Genomic DNA, 23,991 nt, shown 5'->3' with positions numbered 1-23,991 from the left:
TAGCACCAATTTCCCTACCGACCAGTCGACCACTACACCACATCTACTTTCCTGTCTATTACTTTCACTTTATCATACTTATTCTGTCATTAATTATATTTGGGGTAGCGAAAAATCTAGTTCTTCATCGATTTTTTTTCATTTGGGGTAGCGGCCGCTACCCCTTGCTACACGGTAGCTTCGCCCCTGCTCCTAGGTGGCACTCTCTAGTTGGTTGTTGGAGAAAAATGAAAGGAAAAATAAGTTTTTGGTGGGGTAGAGAATGATTGGAAATGTTGGAAAGTAAAAAATGATTGAGTTGAAAATGAGTCAAGATAGATAAGGTGGGATTAAGAGTAAAACCGGGTCGCGACCTAATTAGCGCGACCCTTGCTTGGGGATAGTCTAATAAGAATTGTTCCACATCGTGAAAATATAAGTGTTAAGTTGCTAATTGTACTTAAGTTCCACATCGGTAGTATAAAAATGATACAACTTTTTAAGTATTCACGGGTCTTAATAGGACTGGTCTTTTGGGAAGGAGTTTAAGAATAATTCTTTAAGGGTTGATCCCAAACTGGACAATATCGTACTATTGTGCAACGTATATACAGGTGCAGCAAGGCCCATCAAGAGGTATTAATGCTTTTGCACAGCACCCGGTATCAGAGTCCAAGCCTAGGCCCCACAACATATAGATTTTGGAGATCGGAGCGGAACAGTTTTTATCCACGAGTCACAAACGCATGAACTCGGTCTGACAAACTGTTTACAAATATGAAGCATGGGTGGCACGCTAGTGAAAGCATCGAGTCAGGATTTGAAGATGGCACACATTGTAATACACAAAACTCCTAGCTCAAGGCGAAGTTTTGAGCAAGCGCCCCGTCCAGGGCAAACCAGATGCAAGGCATCGTAGGTCTAATGGCTCGTCATCTCGCATAGACGGTTTATGCACTAAAACATCTAATCGAGTAGGCCCTTATTGTAGTTATCGGGTTGGTTGTCACAGGGTTTGGCTTGGTACTGGGTCCTTTTCAGGTTAGACGTTAGTGACCGCTTGTGTTCCAGGAATTTCTAATTAGGTGATGGACCCAATTCAGAGTATATGAGAGGCAGAAGAATTCGGTATGAAAGTGTAAGGCATGCAGGACCATGAGCACGTGAGTGCACTCACTTGACCAGGCAGTGACATGCATGTTGTGCAAACATGGCTTTGGGTAGTACGACGATATGCTTATTAAGAGAAAGTTATCAAGCGTAATTGGTGATACTTTGAGTACCTATAAATTAGGATTGCACGGTGTGTATAGTTCTCAATGAAGATTAAGGTCCATGTTAAAATGATGAATTTCAATTGTATTAGGAATTCAAGAAACATCTATTAACAAAATCTTGTAGAGATCTAGATATATTAGGGTTGATTCTTAGAAAAAAATTCAAATTTGGTGAGCCAATGTACTTAAAACAATTTTGTATAACCCACGCTCCTGTACTATTGTGCAATACATTTATACATGAAACATGCATGCTTGCTTAGACTTTTTAACATGTTGGTCAAATATTATTTAGAAAGTACTTATAGATCAATGTGGACGGTTAGTTAAATTAGTTAGTGAGGTCTTTAGTTGGGTAGTAGCTTTGTCAGATGATGTCATGAAAAAAAATCATCTAAAAAAGCAAGTGATATCATGCACACTACTTAAAGTTGAGTACTAATTTTTCGGTAAAGAGACGTGTTAAAGAAAATGTGTTCCTAATTAGGAACAAAATGAGAATTTGTGAATTAGGAATTGTCATGCCTCAGCTTTTGATAACTTTGTCAAGTGCTTTATTGTACAGTTAAGTGTAGTTAACTAACCTAAATAGATTTCTTATTTAAAACCGTATTAAGTTAAGATGACTCTCACATCCATTTTAAATAGAAGTGGAAATAAGAGGAGGTTATGAGAGATCTTAAATTAAAATGGTTTTTAACAAGACCGGCTATTTAGAGATATCTTTGACTCTTTGATTAGGTTTTTAGTTAAGTGGTTGTGTGTTTTATCACGGGAACTAATCACAATACCTGAAAAGTAATTTTCCACGAAATTTATCTTTATATATAAATAAGCGAAAACTTTTCCTGTTTCATTGATACTAGAGGTAGGATTTTATACGTACCGTTAGTTACTTTTTTTTTTACAGTGAGAAAGAGGGTGATTATAGAACCCCAAAAGATACAAAACAAGCTACTGGACTAGGTTGCACTAGCAGTCGAACTAACATGACTATTGCAACAAAGCCAAACTTAAAGATTACATAAACATTTGTTAAAAATAAAATTACAACAAAGCAGACAGAAGTAACGAGAACAGGATGATGAAAAAAAGATTGAACACGAGCAACGTTGTCCACTTCAACAAATTTACTAACAATTCCCATAGGCCAAAGGAACGAGCCAACTGCACTTACGCCACAAGAGCGTAGAAAGAAAAGGGGAAGAACGAGCCAAACATGCTTGTCTTCAGCGGAGAAGAATCTCCTACACCGTGGTAATCGACCCAAACAGTCTAAAGACCAGCAACCCAAAGAACCAAGTAAACTGAGAAGAAGGACTAGAGAGCTCATCTCAACTAATCTCCCATCCAAGAACCACGAAACCCACTGTGCCCCAAGTCTACAATAAAGACTCCTATAGAAGGAGATTATTAGAACATAAAAACAAGAAAGAAAATTAACTTGTGATGACATCAATAAGATAAAAAAAAACAACACCTCCGAGCCAGCCAACCACACCGAGGACCCAACTCAAACCAACTCAAACCCACACAATCCAAATTAAAATCAACAAACAACCAATTTCTCCACTCCAACGAAAGAAGAGAACTGACTCGAAAACTCCAAAGCAACCGAAGCCCCAACAACCCAAAGACTCTAACCGCGACTGACACAAAATCACCAAGACACACATGCATGCAACAAAACCAGGAGTTGAAGACCAAACAACAACACCACCGGGCCGATCAAAGACACAAACACCCGTATCACCAAACGACACCTCTCAGGACCACCGCCTTACATGCAAACAAACCAAACAAAGGACGACAGTGAATGACACTAGTGAAAAAGGAAATGGGACCGATAGGTGGGGGAATGGGGGGATCACCATATCTGCCCCTAATCAAAACCACAAAGAACGATAGCGACACAACCAGATGAGCACACTCATCGACACATAGAAAACTAAACCAGGGGTGGGGGGAATGGGGGGATCACCCCTGGAACGGTGACAGGACAAGGAAACAGAGGGACGGGAATGCAAAAGAGGGACCGAACCCCAGGCGGGCGACAACCATATACGACATCTCCCTGATCAAACACAACTCCAGATGTATGCATGGTGACTGATGACAAGACAGACGGAGAGAGAGGGGGAACGGAAAAGGAGAAGGACGATTGCCCGGACGACGGATAAAAATGAAGCTAAAAGAAAAGTGAAGAAATTGGGATTGAAGATTAAAAATAAGGATTGGCGGAGGGAACATCGCTGGAGATAGGCTAAGGTGGGCCTATCTCCGGTGACGGAGCAGACAGAGAAGGGGCGGTGAGTGGATGGGGAGGGTGGAGGTTACAAAGACGGGTTAAGAGGGATTTTTAGAGGTATTTTTTTTGGTGGGGGGGGGGGATTTCTTTTAGAGAGAGAGTGAAATTGAGATTAAGTGGGAAATTGACTTTTTCCGTTAGTTACTTGAAGGGCAGATACTAATTTCATATAGTTTGTAGAAATTTGAATTGATTAAAATTCCCATTTTGTGTATTTTTTCTATATAAAATAAGACACATTCTTCAGCCTGAGTTTTATTTGGAAAGCTAAGATAATACAAGATAACGTACGTTAGAACCATAAGATAATACTAAAAGTATGCATATTTTGGTGTACTACCCAAATAGAGGAGATAAAGGTCCTGATTGGTAAACGCCATATTGACCAATTTTTAGCATATTTAAGGGTTTAGCATGTTTGACCAGTCAATATGCTGATTTTAGTATTTGGTAAATAATATTGAAACGGCATATTTGGGGTCAATATGCTGTTTTATAATATGCTTGTAATACTACGGAATTTGTTAAGCTGTATACTCGACCGAGTAGAGCCTACTCGGCCGAGTAGTGTTAATTGTGGAGTCTGTTTTGGTTTTGTCGAGGAATACTCGGCCGAGTATGGGGAATACTCGACCGAGTAGAGGATACTCGGCCGAGTATAGCTTTACTCGACCGAGTATCCGGTCTGGCGAGTGTTATTTTACCGGTTTTATTAGGGAATGTTAAGAGTTATTTTATATTCAACGCCAGATTCTAAAATATCATTTCCAACCCTAATCATTTTACGATTACTCTAATCACTCCCTAATCCACTCCCTAATCATCCCCTAATCTCGTTGTGTGTGCAATCGTCGTGGTCCTTGCGTATAATCTCTTATTCTACTGTTGGTAAGTTTCATTTCCATGTCATTTGCATTCTTTTGGGGTTACTGTATATAGGGAATTGGGAAATATGGGGGATCGTGCAATGTGTAATTGTGTTATGTGGTTATTGTATAGGAGAAGACTTCGTAGATGAGCCTTTTTGATTGTTCGGTTTCCGTTCTACTGTTGATTTCTAAGGTAGGGTTTTCCCTACTCAGTTTACTGTTCATTGTTTAAGACAAGATTGTTTTGTAATTATTGTTATCTACTGATCATTGGAGTATGGGTGTTATTGTGACGGTGTTGGTGTGGAGATGTTGTGACAGCTGTGATGCTGTGTGTTTGTGATTGTGGTGGAGTCACTTGCGGTAGTGGCTTCACACCCTAGTTCGCCCTCCGTGGAACCCGCCACGGGAGGGGATGTGCACATTAAGGGACAGGGATTGTCAGTCGCTCGTTGATGAGCTGGACTAGGTGGGATCGGCTGCGGTCACCCACTGGCAGCGAGGATTACGTGTTGCGATGGGTAATCTGGCAGGGCTACACACTTCGGTGTGTAGTCGGTTACTATGTGAGATCGGGAGACTGGGTTGGAGGATGATCAGCTGGTTACCTCGTTTGTTTGTCTTATATTGATTGAGTAATACTGACCCCATTGTTGTTTGTGGAATCTGCTGTGATCCATTCGGGGATGGTGAGCAGGCTTGACAGGTATTGCTAGTGGTGAGCTTGGGGCAGTCATGGGAGCGTTGTCATCACCAGTCGTAGCATCACCGTCCTGTCTTAGTTTTGATTTCATTAGTTGTCAGACATTGGGATTGTTTTATTGGATCAGTTTCGGATTTTGGTTTGATGTAAACTTTAACACTTTATGGTATTTTAATAAATGTGCTCAGTTCAGACGCTTTTGATATGTACTAACCTCGGGCAACTGAGATGGTAACACACTTTCATGGTAGGGTGGTCCTGGTAAGGCACCTTGGTATGAGGGGGTGTTACAAAGTGGTATCAGAGCCGAAGATTTCGGCACCTAAACAAATGAATCTAATGAACTTAGGGAGTCTAAATAAAATGAACCCGGGGAGAGTTTTTTGGAGCTACCGCAAAGACTCGGGAGACGTCCTGGAGTCGCAATTTGGCCCTCATTAACTCGAGCCGGTCACATGGGGAAGTGTGTTGAGAGATGTGTTTTGCATGTGCATGTATGTGAAGATTCATGTTGATAATAAGTGATGGTTGGAAATTTATATGGGGAATTCGTAAGTTTGGTGATTGGAAAAGTAGTAGAAGGGACGGGTATGTGAACTTTTGGTGTATTGGATTAGCCTGTGAATGAATGGTATGGTTGTGTGTTTATAACGTGGCATTTAAGTTCCTGTTGTTATATGTGTTTGATGAGGGAATAGTAAGCATGATAGGGGACTTTATACTGTTAACTCGTCTTTGGTATGGCTCGGCCGAGCAGGGCAGGTACTCGACCGAGTAGGGAGTACTCGGCCGAGTAACCAAGCACTCGACCGAGTGTTGTTTGGCAGTGAGTAAACTTGGCTACTGTACGTGTTTACTCGACCGAGTAAGTAGGTGTACTCGACCGAGTAGTGACTACTCGGCCGAGTATAATGTGTACTCGACCGAGTATGCAATCTGGGTTTTTAACGTTGGCTACTGGAGTCGACTACTCGACCGAGTATCTGGGATACTCGACAGAGTAGTCCTTACTCGACCGAGTATCGTCTTATACTCGGCCGAGTGTTTCTTTTCTGTAGGATTATTACATTTTGAGCCGTAGGCTTTTGTGCTTACATTTCCTCGTTTCTTATCAGCTCAAAATGCCGCCCAAAAGAACCCCCGCACAGATCCAAGCTTCTGAGATATCCCTTGATGAGGTTGCTCGTATGATTGAGTACAAGAGGCTCTCCTTGAAGCTCTTAGAAATGTGGGAAAGGGTAATGAGAAGCCAGTGGATGCTACTCAACTCAGCATCATCATTGCTCGCTTCAACCCTCTCACATATGAAGGGGTGGGGGAACCAAAGCTGCTCGAGAAGTGGTACCGTGAGATTGGAGCTCTCATGGAAATGGTTAAGTGTCCCGAAGACATGATCGTAGAGCAGGTAGTATACTACCTGAGAGGTGAAGCCGCTGTATGGTGGCAAAACGTCAAGGAAGATGCTAGAGCTTATTACCAGGCTGAGGGTCTGGGAGCTATTCCTTGGTCCAGGTTGAAGAGCGCTATGAGAGAGCAGTTTGTGCCGGAGCATATCCGACACAAGATGAGATCCGAGTTTGATTCCTTCACCATGTCTGAGGAGATGACCATCACTGAGTACTATCATCGGTTCCTAGAGCTATCTCGTTATGTTGAAGACATGCAGTTGGGACAGAGGGGTTTGGCTCTCCGTTTTGAGAGGGGTTTATCTGCCAAGATCGTGAGCCGTATGCCAGCTGGGGTTGCTACTGATCTTAAGGAAGTGTACCTGAGAGCGGGCCAAGCTGAGAGGATGGTAGATCTCTGAAGAGAGAGCAATGAGGACTGCTGCTGAAAAGAGGAAGGCTGACAGTGGAAGCAACAGTCAGTCGGGCAACAATAAAGGGAACTTCAACTATGCAAAGGCTTTTTCTGGTGGAGCTGGTTTCTCGGGGGGATCTCATGGCTGGGGAAAGAACGGAGGTCGGAGTGTGAGTGAAAACTCTAACCTTACATGCTTCAACTCTGGTGGTGTAGGCCACAGGAGACGGGAATGCACGAGTTACAGGCCCGGTACTGGTTCAGGAGCTCAGCAGGGGAATTTCTCTCAGGGGCCAACTCAGAGTTTTGCTAGTAACCGACCGGGAGGTTCGTGGGGCAACAGAGGTGGACAGGGCAACCAGGGCATTTATAACCGCAATGGTGGTGGATCATATCAGCGCCAGAACAACGGCACCACCCAAGACTCAGCAGCCAAGCCAAGTACCTCCAATGCTTCGGTTCAAGGTGGAGGACAGAAAAACAGTGGGAAGCTTTTCATGATGGACAAACAGGAAGCGCAGGATGATGCTCATGTAGTTACCGGTACCTTTCTTGTTCATAATGTACCATCCTTTGTTTTGTTTGATTCGGGGGCTACACATTCTTTCGTGTCTAAGAGTCATGCCTTGTCTATGGGTTTGGGAAAGTTTGAGGTTGTAAAAGATTATGTGTTCATACCTTCAGGGGAGTTTGTGTCGTGTCTCAAGTTGTATAAGGGAGTGTCTATGTTGGTTGGAGGGGTAGATTTACCGGTGGACCTGTTAGAATTTCCTATGGATGGGTTTGAGGTGATTGTCGGGATGGATTGGCTGGGTAAGTATAATGCCAAGATAGATTGCTGGCAAAAGAGAGTGTCCTTAAGGGGTCCTAAGGGTGTTAGGGTGTCCTATAGAGGGTTTTGTGGTGAAACCTAAGTGCAAGTTCATAGCTGTGATGACTTTAAAGTCATGTATGAGGAAGAAGTGCCCCTTGATTCTCTGTCATGTGAGAGATCGCCGAGTAGAGCCGCAGACAGCTGCTGAGATACCTGTGGTGGGAGAGTTTGATGATGTCTTTCCTGAGGATATACCGAGTTTGCCTCCCAAGAGGGATGTTGATTTCAGCGTGGAGCTTAAATCAGGAACAGGTCCGATATCCAAAGCACCTTACCGTATGGCACCTAAAGAATTAGCAGAGTTGAAGAAGCAGATACATGAGTTGCTAAGCAAGGGTTATATCAGGCCTAGTGTGTCACCGTGGGGAGCCCCAGTTCTTTTTGTGAAGAAGAAAGATGGGAGTATGAGACTGTGCATTGATTACAGAGAACTCAATCGTGTCACAGTGAAGAACAAGTATCCTTTGCCTAGGATTGATGACCTGTTTGATCAGCTAAGTGGAGCAGGCGTGTTTTCCAAGATTGATCTGAGGTCGGGCTATCACCAGCTGAGGATAGCAGATGAGGATATTCCTAAGACATCGTTCCGATCTCGATATGGTCATTATGAGTACGTGGTGATGCCTTTTGGGTTGACCAATGCACCAGCAGCTTTCATGGACTTGATGAATCGGATCTTTACACCGTTCTTGGACAGGTTTGTGGTTGTGTTCATCGATGACATCTTAGTTTATTCTAAGACTAGGGAAGAACATGAGGAGCACTTGAGGATAGTCTTGCAGACTCTGAGAGAGAATCAACTTTATGCCAAGCTATCTAAGTGCGAGTTCTGGCTGGAGGAGGTGGCTTTTCTGGGTCATGTGATATCTAAGAAGGGGGTGTCTGTGGATCCTAGTAAGATTGAGGCCGTAACCAAGTGGGAATTGTTGGAACCTGTGTCCTCTGACAATAATGCGATCACAACTGTCGATCATGATGATCACATGTTTAAATCTCATTTTACGAATACATATGGGACGTAATATTTTACAGTCAACTGGTCCACACATATCGGTAATGATTGGCTGACTAGAGTTTGACATTACTGTCGTGCGACGGTGGTGATCAGTTGATCCCCTTAGGTCATACCTAAAGGGTAACACTCTTAATTGATTATTTAATTGATCGTATGCTGATACGGGTTAATTAAATTGCTTAAAATTGACGGACGATTTTGTGAGTATTATTGACGTATCTTATTGTAATTCGATTAAATAAGATACGGTCTAAGTAATCAAATTGTTTTATTACTTAGATAAAATTATTGTTTACGAAACAATTAAAACTGAATGAATAATTTATTATAAATACAAGATGTTGTGATTTATAATTGGTAAACCGTTTTGGTACAAGTAATTATTAATTACTAAGTCGATTTTGTACATGACGTATTTTTATTAATACGTTGATTTTTAATATGTTAAAAATACATTACAATTACACATGACTAGTGACAAGTGGCAATTGACAAATGACAAAATATAAAATGGACCTCACATTTTATAAGTGCCGAAAAATGGAGGGAGTATATGTTTAAGTTGTGTTAAATAATTAAGTGGAATGCAAAATGATTACACTACTTCTAGCGATGCATGCCTAATTGCTTTTGTGAAGAGCATCTTGGCCATGCATTAGCTCCTTTTCTTCCTCCACTCGGTTTCCACCTAGAAAAACAAGAGTTTTTCTTCCATAATCATTCTACTTTTACACTACATATTTTTCTAGTGTAATATTATTCCATTCTCTAAGATTACTAGAACTTAGAGATAGAAAATACTCCATCATTGTTTCCTTCTCTTGGCCGAAAAACAAGAGAGCAAAAACAATATTTTGGGTCAATTTTTAGTAAGATTAATATTGTTCTAGATCAAATAATATTAGTCTTTTAAGAGGTTATCTTGGGTATTCATCTTTGGGAGGGATTCTAAGCTTGAATCTTTGTTCATCCATATAAGGAAAGCTCAAGAACAAGTAAGAAGGAGATCCTACTTGTGCCCTTTGATCCGAAATTTTATAGTAAGGAAAACAATTTCTTCTCTATTCTTATTCATGTTTGCATGCATAAGATTTGTAATTATTTTATGACTAAATAATTTCTCACATATATGCATATGTAAATTAATGAGATTAATAATTTCTAACAAGTGCTATCAGAGCCTTAGGTTGTTTGCATGCAAATCGGTTATTGTTTTTCCGAGTTATACGATTAACAAACAAAACTTATAAATTTGTGTTTATTATGAAATATCACGAATTTTATTTGCATGTTAAAGTTTCTGGTCCAAAAATGTATTTAGGATTTTTGGGTTTATTTATGGATTTTATTGTTCATTTTATATAATAATGGCATTAAAATGTGATTTTTATGATAAAAATGTCATTTTTGGACTAAAAATAGCTAAACTTAGTTTTTTCTAGTGGTTTTTGGATATGTTTTCCCATATATTATCTACTAATGGCCTGTAAATTTTCATGATAAAATGAGTTTTTATACTCGAAATATGGATTTTTCAAATTAAAATCGTATTTAAATGGAAAAATAGGTTAATATGAATTATATTTCGAATCTGGTAATAAAAATTTAGTATGTTATCATATGAAATTTTACAAGATGTGTGTAAAATATTTGGCTATAATGAAGTCTTTATGCATGATTTATGAATTTTTGATGAAAAATCACATAAATAGTAACTTTAATTAGTAGAAATTGCTAAAACATACTTCATGACTAAGGAAAAACGTTACATGTTGCATTTTATCACACATTTCAGATCTAAAAGTGAAAAGTTAATAAAAATAATTTTTCTCATATTTTTATGGTAATAATTGATAAATTCGATAAACCGCAACATTGTTTTTCTCGATAAATTTTCGAAATTTTTAACCTATGTTTTGAGCATTATGAGTGTTATGGTATTTTTCCAGAATGTTCATGAGATTAAATTTCAAATTTGAAATTTATTTGAAATTTGTAATGATTTATTTGAAGTTTATGATATAATATTGTATTTTTGAGTCCATTTATGAACAATTTTAAGAAATATAAGTTAATTATTGTCAATATGTTAGTGGAGACTAATTTTAAGTCCTAAGTTGGTTAGGGTAATTAACTTGTACATAAATATGAATTTATGTATTTATTGTGATTATAAAAGGTTAAATCACGCAAATCCGTAAAAACCGATTAATATACGATATTGGCTCCTTAAAGGCGATTTACCATAAAATTGGTCATGTTCATACATGTTATAATGTTGCATTTTATTTATGATTGTCATAATTTTAGTTTTAATTTTATGTAATTTTGAATTATGTAATTTTACTTAGTATGGCCTTAGTTTTTTAATTGGTATTACCCGAAATGTATGGGAATATCGATTCGGTTGTAATTTATTGTGATCTCGTATCACCGTTTTGTAATTTAATAGATTTATTTTTATTTTTAATTACAAATGTAAAATAGGAAATTATGTAATTTATTATGTAATTTATTTATTCCGGAGTTTCTTGAAGACGGTGCCACTCGAGAAGGCGATCCATTAAAGAAAGTATTGCCTTGAAATGCGTGCCAAGACCGAAGTTCAAGGGACCAAACGAGTTGGTTTCCGAATTTGTAATAGTTTATTAGATTTACTATTCTAGGAAGGCCATACTAGGATTTAGTTTATGCTTTGCATTTTATTTATATGTTGCATGCATCGCTAAATCGCCATAACTAAAACATGCATCATCATTTTATCGAGTTTATCGACCGTGTCAATTACAATTATCGTAGTTCACCGCTTTAGTTCACTTAAAACGTGATAGATAATAAATTGACATGACCTCTCGCTAAAAATAAACAATTGAGACTTAGCCTTACCAAAAAGTAGAAACCATACAAACCTATTTCGTGAGGGAGTGCACTCGGCCACACCGGGGTACAAACCTTGTTACGTAGGGGAAGTGGGTGATAAATGTCTATCCACCGAATTCATGTTGATGAGGGATTTATCGGCCACACCGTGCCCAAGTTAATGTGGGTTTGGATCATGGACACATTTATTCGAAATTTGGATTGAGCTCAACGGAAGTATTCCGACCGTAGTCGCATGGGTTCCGGGCTAAAGATAAATATTAATGTAATTTTATCGACCAAGAGTTCTAAAAGTAGAATCGATTAAAGAGTTAATCCACCGAGTTATATTGATAAGGGATTCATCGGCCACACCGTGCCCAAGTTAATATGAATTTGGATCTTGGAATCATTTATCATAGTTGGGTAGAGGTAACTATGTAAATGCTTTACTTGTTATTTACAAGTATTAATAAAACGATAAATGTTAAGTTTTCCACTATTCCGTTATAATATTGTTCTATTTCTTTACCACAATTCATATACGATATCATTTCGATTTTTGATTCAAATCTCCATTAAAACATCGTAACTAAAGACAAATATGAATTTTCTTCTAAAACCTCAAATTATCCATTGTAAGGATCTCTTGTGAAGAGTATAGATGGAAGTTATTTGTGATCAAAAGGGTTTTTGATTCTTGACTAACATATCTACTTACAATTGTTTCTCATATGCTTAATTAAGTTAAGTACTTTGAAACGTTAAATCATTTTGGTAACTAGATTTGTTGGAAATCAAAATTGACCAAAATACCGCAATCACTTCAATGAAAGTTTTAAGACTAAACGAACGAATGAAGAGTAGTCTTCATGAAATTAAATTTTGCTTCTCTAAGCAAAGACTCATTGAAATGAGTGGGAGCATTCTCTTAAACCGTTAAGAAAAGGATAAGGTTCTAAGAAGTAAAATTAGAATGGAATTGATACAAGGTAATGTTAAAAGTAACGTTATTGAGAATAGCAATACTAAACCTATCAATCCCGACCGATAAAGTTTCCATTGTCTTAATTGTTGGACGCTAGAAAGGAAACTACCTCAAATTATTGAAGAATCAACAAGTTAGTTGTGGGACATCTAATGGGACCTTCTTCTTTAAATGTTTATTTGATTAACATAAATTTTGCTAATACTACTTCGTCAATATTAGAAACCGATGGTGGTTTTCATCATTGTATTTGATATATAGAATGATTAAAATATGACGACTAGCAACAATGATGTTGAGAGATAGAGTAATTGTGTACTCAATCTAGTTTTTGGATTTCAAGTTGTACTTAATTGTGACTATTAAGTGCATAAACTCTAAATAAGAATATAAACTTGTTAAGATACAAAAGAGGTTTCACTTTTGTGACTCTATACACCATAATTTGATGTATGGCTAGCCCATTATCAAGGTGATTATATTCTAAACCAAACTAGAATGACACATCATGTAGATGATGTAAGACTCAAATTGGTAACCCAGGATTAAACCTTAAATTCTGGAATGATGAACGCAAAGAGTTATCGAGTACTGTTGAAACCATTAGATTGTTAATCTTATGGTATATGCATATCTTGTATTCAAAACAAGATGTCTCGTGCCTTTTGGTTTAAAAGGAGATCGAGGTTGTAAATCATTGATCGAAAATAGGTTGATCATTTTCTTTTACCAACGATTTAAGTTGACACTAATATGTTCACTTAATAAGGTAAATAGAGAAATCCTTGAAGAAGTTCAAAGAGTTCAAAGAATTCAAAGAATCACGATTTAATCGTGATGGGATTATCAAAGTGAAGACTTTGATATAAACCAAATGAAATGTGATATAGTATCACAAGTTAATCTCTCTTAACACACATCATGGGATAATGTGTGGTTGGATAAGAAATCAAACGCTATTCGATATGGTTTGGACTCCAATCAAGTTACTTTGAGTTTCTTGATCCTTTTGGAAATTTTATCATTTTGTCTAAATTATTTTTCCACTAAATCTAAAATGAATCATATGAGATATGAAATGGTAGGGTACCATGTTTGTAAGTTTTCAAAATAAACAAATGCTCTTTTTTCCTTACTATAATCACGAGTACAACGGGATTGTGGCTCGTAAAGCTGTCTTTCTAGAATACAAGTTTATTTCTAGAAGATAGAGTGGGAGAAATTATTCAAGAGCCACAAAGAATGTTGTGTCGCAAGAAAATGGTCTTTCTTGGCTACATGAGACGTTTTGTGTAAGACGTTGTTTCTTCAAAACCTCGGAGGTTAAAGTCATCACTTGTTGAAGACGATGAATTAGTGTTACTTTTAGAAAATAAAGAGTTTGCAACTTACAAAGAAATTGTTTGATTCAAGTTGATTAGTTCTGGAAAATAATGAACATATGACTTACATGAGAGTGTTTAAGTCACAACTCAATACAAGGCTTAGAGCCATGAAAATCCGAAATAAATTCCAAGTGAATTGTTAGATATCAAAGCTTGATTGGTTGCAAAGGGTTTTTGCACTAGTTGAAATGCTTAAGTCTATTTGGATCTTCTTAGGGATTGTGTTTCATTATGATGATATACATATAGCAAGTGAATCTAAAACCCACTTCTTCCATTAGAAGGAATGTATTCAATACATGTCTTGAATTTTATAGATTCTTGCAACCCTAAGATAATGTGAAACTTAAGATAGGGTCTTAAGTAGGACATCAATGAGTTGGAATCAATGTTTTAATCATGTTATAAAACCTTTTTCGATAAGTCGAGAAGTTGTGTTTATACATGAGGTTTAGTGGGAGTTACGGAAATTTTAATTAGTCTAATATGTGGATGACATATTGATCATTGAGAATGATTTAAGACTTTTGGAGTAATATAATACATCTTTAATATCCAGATTTATGTAGATAAATCCACATGATATTAGCGTCAAATAAGAAGTCTTATGTTGATAAGATTCATGAATAGTTCAATCAAGTTGAACATATTTGATTGATTCCATTTGCTTCCGCTGTCGGATCAATTAAATGAGTAATGATGTATAACATTTCATATACTTTGAGTGTGATGAATTGTTTCAAATCGAATTTAAGTAATAGTTACCAAGTAAGCCATAAAGATTACCCTTAAGTGCTTGCAGAAGCATTAAGGGTGTAAAGTAAAGTGTCTTTGATGCAATTTTTTGTAAGGGTGTTACACAAATGACAATTGACAATTGAGATTGCACATGGTTTCCGACAAAACCATAATCAAAACACATTAGGATGATTAAGATACCATTGTGGCTATGTTATTTAAGAAATAGATTTGTTAGAATCGTTCTAAGCAATAAAGAACAATGAGGATGCTTACAACGGAAATTGAGTACACTTGCAATCATGAGATGTGCAAGAAGGATGAGTCCCGCACACTGTGAAAACAGTGGGAGCTATTCTAAGGCTAGAGGGCCTATATCTTGATTGGATCTCGACACGTACTCAGAAAGTTTTGTAATGAAAATGTATACATTACAAAGGAAAACGAGTATGTAGTAAGTTTGAGTAAGGTACAAGAAGTTGATAAAACCTACTAACCAAAGCCTTCTCATAGGCCTAACATGATGATTGATGAGTCATGTCAATTCAATTGAATTGAGATGAACAACTACATTCAAGATCAAACTGGATTATAGAATATGAAGTAGTAATCAAGTATTGACTACTCATGTGATAATCACATTTATCGTTCGAGTTTTTAAATCTGAAAACTCCTTTTATACTTTGTCACATTCAAACGGGTTGTAGAGAAAATATTAAACCCCGTTAAAGTGGACCTGGATGAACATGGTATTCGCCCATAGTCACTTGTATGAGGTGACGTCTCGAAGTGACTAGAGTGTGATGCGATTGATGGCAAGTTCAAGTGCCATAGAGTCATGTGAGATGACTAGTCGATCACATAGGCGATCGTTAGGAACACTTTGTCGGGCCTTATGACCGCTTATAGAGTTCTGGCAAATTTATATAGCCTGGTCGTGGCGAGAGCTACTATAGTATTCTAATGAGTCGATTCTTTTTACTAAAGACTGTTCGCCTAAGGTGGCACAGTTTCAGATTAACTTTGATTTATGTTACTGATGGGGCATATTCTGCACCCGCTGACCAAGTCAACATATTGAGCAAGGTCAAAGATATCCACAGCAAGTCAACGACTTAGACAAACTGACCCTAACCGACGCGCCAGCCTCGGGCTGTCTCCGTGCCTCGGCTAGGCAACTAGCCAGCCGGGGCACATATCCGCGTACTCATATCCAAGACCCCTCGGCGGCGAGTCAACAGGGCCCGCCGGCCTGCCACGGGTCCCTCGGCCGAGGGTAGATCAGTCTTTCCACCTGCTAGCCACTTGGCCACTACGTGACAAAAGGTGAAAGTCTATAAATACTCCTCAACCCTCATTGAGGAAAGGATCCACAATTTAACCTAAGAATCACTATTCATCTGGTAATACCTTCCTTATCTCTCTACAAAATATACTTCGCCAAGTAAACAACAACTTACCTCTTTAAGTCCACTGACTTGAGCGTCGGAGTGAGTACGCTCGGCCAAAGCCGAGCACTCAGTTTGTTCATTGTTTCAGGAGACCGAAAGGAGGATTCAAGCAAGGACGTCATTCTACAAGCACGGGTGGTAACAAGTAACTGCTCTGGAATTACACCCGGAACAATTAGCGCCGTCTATGGGGAAGAGATACTAGAAGCTAGTCACATTCATTCCCAAACAAAAACCCACCCAAAAAGCTAAGAAGATGTCGAAACAACAAGAGGTATTCGTGACTGACGAAACAGAATTCTACCAAGATGATACCGTCCACAATTCTGGGGTTGCGCAGCCCTCCACCGGCCGAGTAATTCAACCGGAGTACGGATGCCAATAATACCGGTGCACACGCCACGCCCGCCGACCAAGTCACCATCATGGGACATGTGGTTGATGCGGCTAAACCAAGCTACTCCTGGACCTAATAGGTAGCACGCCGGCTCACACTGTCACTCCGACAAGAGCGGCGGCACCCGTCCGGGAGACCGGGGCCCAATGTGACTCAGAGACTTGAACGAGCCTTTGGAAGAAGCTGGCCCTGTCAAGACACCGGGGGAGCCCAGAGTGCTAGTGGTAGACCTGAGTCCTTCCCGCACTCGCGGGAGGACGGTGTCGCCGCAGCACCGACGAGGCACGCCCAGAGGAGTGAAAGAAGTCCGACTCACCAGAGTCGGAGAAGAAGCCCGACTCACCAGAGTCGGAGAAGAAGCCCTTCCCGCCACGGGGAGAGGAGCCGGACTAGGGATGCGAGAAGCCGATCGCCGTGTGCCGTTCGACACGTGGTCAGACAGCCCCTCAACCCCTATGTCTTAGAGACCCCGGCGCCAACTAAGCTAAAGTTGCCACCCATATCATACAAAGGAGAAGGCGACCCAACCGACCACACCGAGGCTTTCGAGTCTTACATGTCAGTTTGGGAGCAGCCTGATGAGGTTTGGTGCCGAGTCTTCCCGACGACACTGCATGGGATGGCACAAAGCTGGTACAAGGGGCTGCCCAATGGGTCGATATACAGTTATGGCGACCTAAGGGACATATTTTTGGCCCAGTATTCTTGCAATAAGAGGAGGGCCGTCGAGACATCGGACCTCCTAACTATCAAACAGGAGGGAGGCGAGTCTCTCCGAAGTTATGTGAAGAGGTTCGACACCAAGGTTCAGCAGATTCGTGAGCTGAACAGCGAGCTGGCGGCCTTCGCACTGATGAAAGGCCTCCCAAGAGGGGACTTAAAAAATGAGCTCATCAAGTGCGGAGGCCTGAACTTAGACTCCGCCAGGAAGATGGCCGACCAAGCCATTAAGGTGGAGGACTATCACAAAACCTGGGTAGGCCCCAGCGAGGCCGGGCACTCAGAGAGTAAGAGCGCGGGAGACAACCCCGGATGAAAGACGCCGTGACAATAATAGGTCACGGTCTGACAGGTCCGCCAGGAAACAGAACTCGGCGGGCGCCGGGGGGAGTTCGGGACCGTACTACCAAAAGCGGTACAATGATCACACCCCCCTGGTCGTATCTGCCGCCGAGGTCTTCGCCCTGAGCAAGAACGAGGGTCAGAAGTGGGAAAGGCCTCCCGGCCGAGGAGTGACGTGACACGAGCGATCTTGTGAGTACCATGGCCACACCGGCCACTTAACTGACGACTGCCGGCATCTGAAGAATGCCATCGAAGAGCTGATCCGGAAGGGGAGCCTCGGCAAATATGTTGCCAAAAGCCAAAAGACTGATGCCGGCGGTTCAAATAAGAAATCCGTCTTTGAACGGATAGGAGTGATCCATGTTGTCATCGGGGGCAACGAGAACGGTGGGTCCGCTCATGGGCACAAACGGCACCTGAACGAGCTATATCAGGCCATCAACTTTGTGCCCAAAACAGCGATCCCCGCTTCCAACATCCTCGATATGACCATTGGGAAGAAGGACTACGAGGGAGTCATCGCCCCTCACAATGACCCACTTGTAGTCCACTTGGACATATCCAACCACCTGGTCAAGAGGTGCCTGATTGACACAGGCACCTACACGAACATCATGTTCAGGGAGTGCTTTCTCAACCTCGGTCTGAAGGTTGAAGACTTGAGCCCCGCACCAATCCGTTGTACGTTTTTCTCTGGGGCCGGTGGTACCCCAGGGTCGATCGGGACCGCCGGTGATGTTCGGCGAGGGGGATGCGGCTAAGAATGTCCTAGCCGAGTTCGTGGTCATTGACGGCTCGTCCGCCTACAACGTTCTCATAGGCCGAGTCACTCGAGCGAGGCGATGCGGTGATGTCCATCCGGCCCGACACGATGTATGTCTCGGACCGGGGGGAAGCGCATAAGCTCGTCTCAAAGGACGAGAAGGACGAGGTAGTCAACGTCCAGATATCTGCCAGAGGGTGCAACATGCAATCCCTCAAAGTGGCAAAGAAATCCGAGAAGGGGAAGAGCCCATCCTTACAACAGGAGGGCGACCACATGGATGCAACTGTCGGCATGGTCGAGGGAGCCGAGATCGAAGAGGTGGAAATTGACCCGGGGTGCACCGTAACTATCGGTGTCAACACGGAGCCAAAATCAGGGCCGCTCTCCTGACCTGCGAGGAGGAACAAGGACGTCTTCGCCTACTCGGCGGCGAGATGCCGGCGTGAGCCGGGAGGTGATTGTTCACAAGCTGAACGTACTCCCCACCGCTCGCCCTGTCAAGCAAAGGATGAGGAACTCCTCAGCCGAGAAGGATGAGGACATCAAAGCCGAGGTAGATAAATTACTAGCGGCGGGCTTTATCATGCCTTGTACTTATCCTGAGTGGTTAGCTAATGTTGTAATGGTGAGGAAGTCATCGGGGGCGTGGAGGATGTGTGTAGATTTTACCAATCTTAATAAAGCGTGCCCCAAAGATTGCTATCCCTTGCCTCGAATAGATAGTTTAATCGACGCGACGGCAGGCTACACTATCTTGAGCCTGCTGGACGCCTTCTCGGTATCATCGGTATTCATGGCCGAGGAAGACATGCCTAAATGCGCATTCATCACTGCTAACGGCACATACATGTATAAAATGATGCCGTTTGGTTTGAAGAACGCCGGCGCAACTTACACAAGACTAGTGGACAAAGTGTTCCAAAAAAAAAAGGGCGAAACATTGAGGCTTACGTCGACGATGCTATTGTAAAAAGCAAGTCTGACAGCGAGCACTTGGCCGATTTACACGAGACATTGTGTTCACTAAGAAAATACAAGATGAAGCTCAACCCAATGAAATGCAACTTCGGGTGTCCGGGTAGGTAAGTTCCTCGGCGTACTTGTCAGCGCCAGGGGAATTGATGCCAATCCAGAAAAAGTCCAAGCAATACTGGACCTGCCGGAGCCGGGGAATAGAAAAGAGGTTATGATGTTGACCGGGAGGATGGCGGCTTTAGCCCGTTTTATCTCTCGGTCAGCCGACAAGAGCACCCCATTCTTCAAAGTGTTGAAGGGGAATAAGGACTTCAGCTGGGGGGAGCGAGAGCACGGCTTTCAAGCAATCGAAAGCTCATCTTCGGACTCTCCCAACCCCGTCCAGGCCGATCTTTGGGGAGACGCTATATCTCAGTACATGATTACCTCGGCCACGGTCGGTGCCGTGATCATCGAGGAAGAAGACAAACAAAGAACACCCAATCTACTTTGTCGGCCATACGTTGTTGCCCGCCGAGAGAAATTACCCACCGATTGAAAAAGCGACCCTTTGCCGTCGTCGTCGTTGCCGCAAGGAAATCCGAAGCCTTACTTCGACGCACATCCCGTGACGGTCCTAACCGACCAACCATTGGAGAAAGCATTGGAAAAATTTGAACAGTCCGGCGGAGCTCATCAAATGGGCAGTAGAGCTATCCGGCTTCGGCATTCAAGACAAGCCGAGGCCCTCGATAAAGGGACAGCACCGCGCGATTTCTGGCCGAGTGCACATACCAAGAAGAGCAAAACCCCGGAGTATGGGAGATATACACCGACGGGTCCTCCACGGCGAACACTCGGGAGAGCCGGCATCCTTATCATCAACCCAAACGGGGACGAGTTTGAGTATGCCTTGAAATTTACCTTCTCGGCCTCAAACAACGAATCCAAGTACGAGGCGGTGATAACCGGAGTCGAGTTAGCTAGGGTGCCGGGCGGAGCACATCATTTTGAAGACAGATTCACTTTTAGTGGCTAATCAAATCAGGGGAGAGTACGAGACTCGAGACGACGGAATGGTAAGATACCTGGAAAGGGTAAAAGCCGACACCTCAAAGTTGAAATCTTTTCGGATACAATGCATTCCAGTGTCCGAGAACAACCGAGCCGACGCTCTCTCAAAGCTTGCCGGTTCAACCATCAAGAAAGTCACCAAACCGTCTTTGGTGGACATCGGAATGCCAAGAGCATTACTGAGGCCGTCGGCATGGTGGGTAACATAGAGACCGAGACGACGTGGATGACTCCGATAATGAAATACAAATTGACAAATGAGTTATCGGAGGACCGCAGTCTCTCGCAGAAGATAAAGAGGATCGCAGAAGGTACTTGGTGTTTGAAGGGGAATTGTACGAAGGTCCGTGACAAGGCCACTCTTGAAATGTGTCGCCCGGCCGACGCGAGCTAATACTCGACGAAAATTCACGAAGGTATCTGTGGTCATCACATGGGGGCAAGAACACTAGCCCACAAAGCTCTCCGAGCCGGCTACTTCTGGCCCACCATGCTTGAGGATTCCAGAGCCAAAACCAAAAAGTGCAACAACTGTCAAATGCATGCTCCGGTGATACATGCACCTTCCAGAGACCTGCAGCCGGTACTTAGTCCCCTTCCTTTTGCACAATGGGGGATGGATCTACTAGGGCCATTTCCAACGGCATCCGGTGGAAGAAAGTTCTTGATTGTCGCCGTTGACTACTTCACCAAATGGGTTGAAGCTGTAGCAGTACCTGCGAAGACGACGGCGGCCGTAAGAAAGGTAATCTGGGAAAATGTCATAACTCATTTTGGGTTCCCCCAAGTCATGGTATTCGACCACGGCCGAGAGTTTTGGAGTGACACAATAATGAGCTGGCTGGAGGAACTTGGTATCAAATTTGCATACTCCTCCGTATGCCACCCACAGAGCAATGGACAAAGGAGGCGACCAATAAAACAATCCTCAATGGTTTGAAGAAGACAGTTGAAGACCTAAAGGGAAGATGGGCCGATGAACTACCCGGCGTCCTGTGGTCCCTGCGAACCACGGAGAAAGAAGCAACGGGGTACAGTCCATTCCACTTAGTCTACGGGTCCGAAGCAGTCCTGCCAATTGAAGCAACGGTGCCGACATTCAGAACGGCGACCTTTAACCCGGTTGAAAATGAGGAAGGTTTAAGAACCTCCCTAGACCTGGTCGAAGAAAGCCGAGATACAGCACGCCTCAACTTGGCAGTATACCAAAACCGAATGAGAAGAGCCTACAACCGGAGAGTCCACAAGAGGGATTTGAAAGTAGAGGATCTAGTCCTAAGAAAGTCGGCTGCCACCAACAAAGGAAACATTCATGGTAAACTAACGGCCAACTGGGAGGGTCCCTACAAAGTGGTTGAAGAAATGAGGCCGGGTACATACCGGCTGACCGACATGAAGGGTGTGCCTTTGATGAGCCATTGGAACACTGACATTCTCAGGAAATACTTTGTGTAGCGGCGGAGGTGTCCAAAACAATTGTTGGCACCCCAACGCATGTTTATATCTAATGAAGAATCACCCAATTTTTTCCATCAAAGTGTTTATCCCCTCCGCAGTCATATCGAGGTAGACGCCACGGCCCAAACCGGGCAGTCACCCCAAGAAGTAGACGCCGCGGCAGTCACTACCAGCGCAGTTGATACTCGCGAAAGCGACCAACATGCCTTAGGAACGTATAAGTACAGTTGAGACGCAAATCTAGCCGCCTCGGCCAACCGAAGGCCTGGCAGAGGAAGCGATCAATATGTCTACGGATACGAACGCTGTCGCACCGTAACCTCTAGCCGCCTCGGCCAACCGAAGGCCTGGCAGGGGACACGACGGTCGATACGCTAACATGTTTACAACGGCGGTTGGGAAGCGCAATTCCGACGCCTCGGCTAGACCGAGAGTGAAAGAGGAAGCGACCAACATGCCAACATGTTTAAAAAGACGTTAAACACAGTTGAGTTATGCATTCTAACTGCCTCGGCCAGGCCGAAGGTAAAAACGAAAAAGCACTCAATTAATAACGCAAGAAGACAAGTGAAGGATTGTGATCAAAGCCCCGGCCAAATCCGAGGGCCCAAAAAGATTGTTTTATTAAAAATGATTACAAGTGAGGAGAATACATACGACGGCCGTCCCCATAGGGATAAGCCAAAACACAACCTACCAAAGTTTTACAACAAACAAGGAAAAGAAGAGCAAAAGGTTACAGACATATCATTTAAGCGCCAAAAGATGGCAGGGAGGAAAGGCTTAATAATTGGCCCCCGAACAGCTGAAGCTATCCGAGATGCCGGGGGAACTTGGTGACAACCGCCCGTCTCCCTATGCATGTTGCTGCTTTGTTGCTCGCCATCGACCGACGGTAGCAAAGATCATCCTTGGTAGGCGACCCGGCGCCGTCTTGGAAGCTTCACCTCGGCACCTCACCGCCTTGATCTCTCAGCCTCCTCCTTGGCCGCCTTCGCAATTTCAGCACGGGCCGCCTTCTCCGCGGCCTCCTCTTCCTCCTTCTTCACCCTGAACTCCTCTTTGGCCTTCTCCTCCGTGGCCTTCTCCTTAGCTTCGAGCTTGTCATCAAGCAGCTCGTCAAATTTGTCCCACGGAAAGGAGCCATCAAGAGGAAAGAGCTCCCCAATCACTTCCCTGGCAGCATCTTCGGCCAGGTCCCGGTATTGGGCGCACATGTTAGGGAGGATAACGGTTTGGAGCGTCTCAATGTCCTCCTCCCTTTGGGTGATGATGGCATCCTTATTCCGAACCACCTTCCCCTGGGCCTGAAACATGCCCCTCCATTCGTCCCTCTGCTTAGCATAAAGGTCGGCGTGCTTCTGAACGAGGTCACGCCCCTCCAGCAACTTAGCAGCTTCAGCCGTCGCAGCCTCGGCCTTGGCTCTCTCAGCGAGGACCGCCTTTTCAGCGTCCTCCCTGAGTTTTCTCTCAGCACGGACTGCCTCTTCCGCCTCAGCCTTGGCCCTCTCAGCTTCCTTGTTCGCAGCGTCGAGTTCAAGCCTGAGCCGCTCGAGCTGTGGGGCGGCTTCAAAGAATGGCCTTCTCTTGCTCCACAATAAGAGCACCGGCCGTATCAGCCCACTTCGACAGCAACCTCGCCAAACTTAGGCCCTCCGACTTAATCTGTAAGGGGGTAGGCTGAGGGAAGGAGGTGACAACGGTGGCATCCTGACCACTTGCCAGCGCAGTTTTTTTCGCGGCACGCCGTTCAATAGTGTGACCGGTAGACGGCAGCGGTTGATCTACAAAAAATTCAATTAAAGCATCTGTGTCAACATACATGGACATACCAGAGAGCCTGTCATCAGGAACGCCTAATGAACCGGCTAAGTCTGAGCCACATGATAGATCTGTACCATGCTTGGCCTTCTTGGGCGGAGGACGCATTTCCTTGCCGGCAGCAGTAGAAGCAGTAGTGGCGGCAGTAGCAGCAGTAGCAGCAGAAGCATTAGCGGCAGGGGTAGGCTCTTTCCTCTTACGGACAAGGGG

The sequence above is a fragment of the Silene latifolia genome, chromosome 9, assembly GCF_048544455.1.
Source record: "Silene latifolia isolate original U9 population chromosome 9, ASM4854445v1, whole genome shotgun sequence".
NCBI classification, from domain to species: Eukaryota; Viridiplantae; Streptophyta; class Magnoliopsida; order Caryophyllales; family Caryophyllaceae; genus Silene; species Silene latifolia.
The sequence above is the reverse complement of the archived record's forward strand: the minus strand, read 5'-3'. Positions refer to the sequence as shown.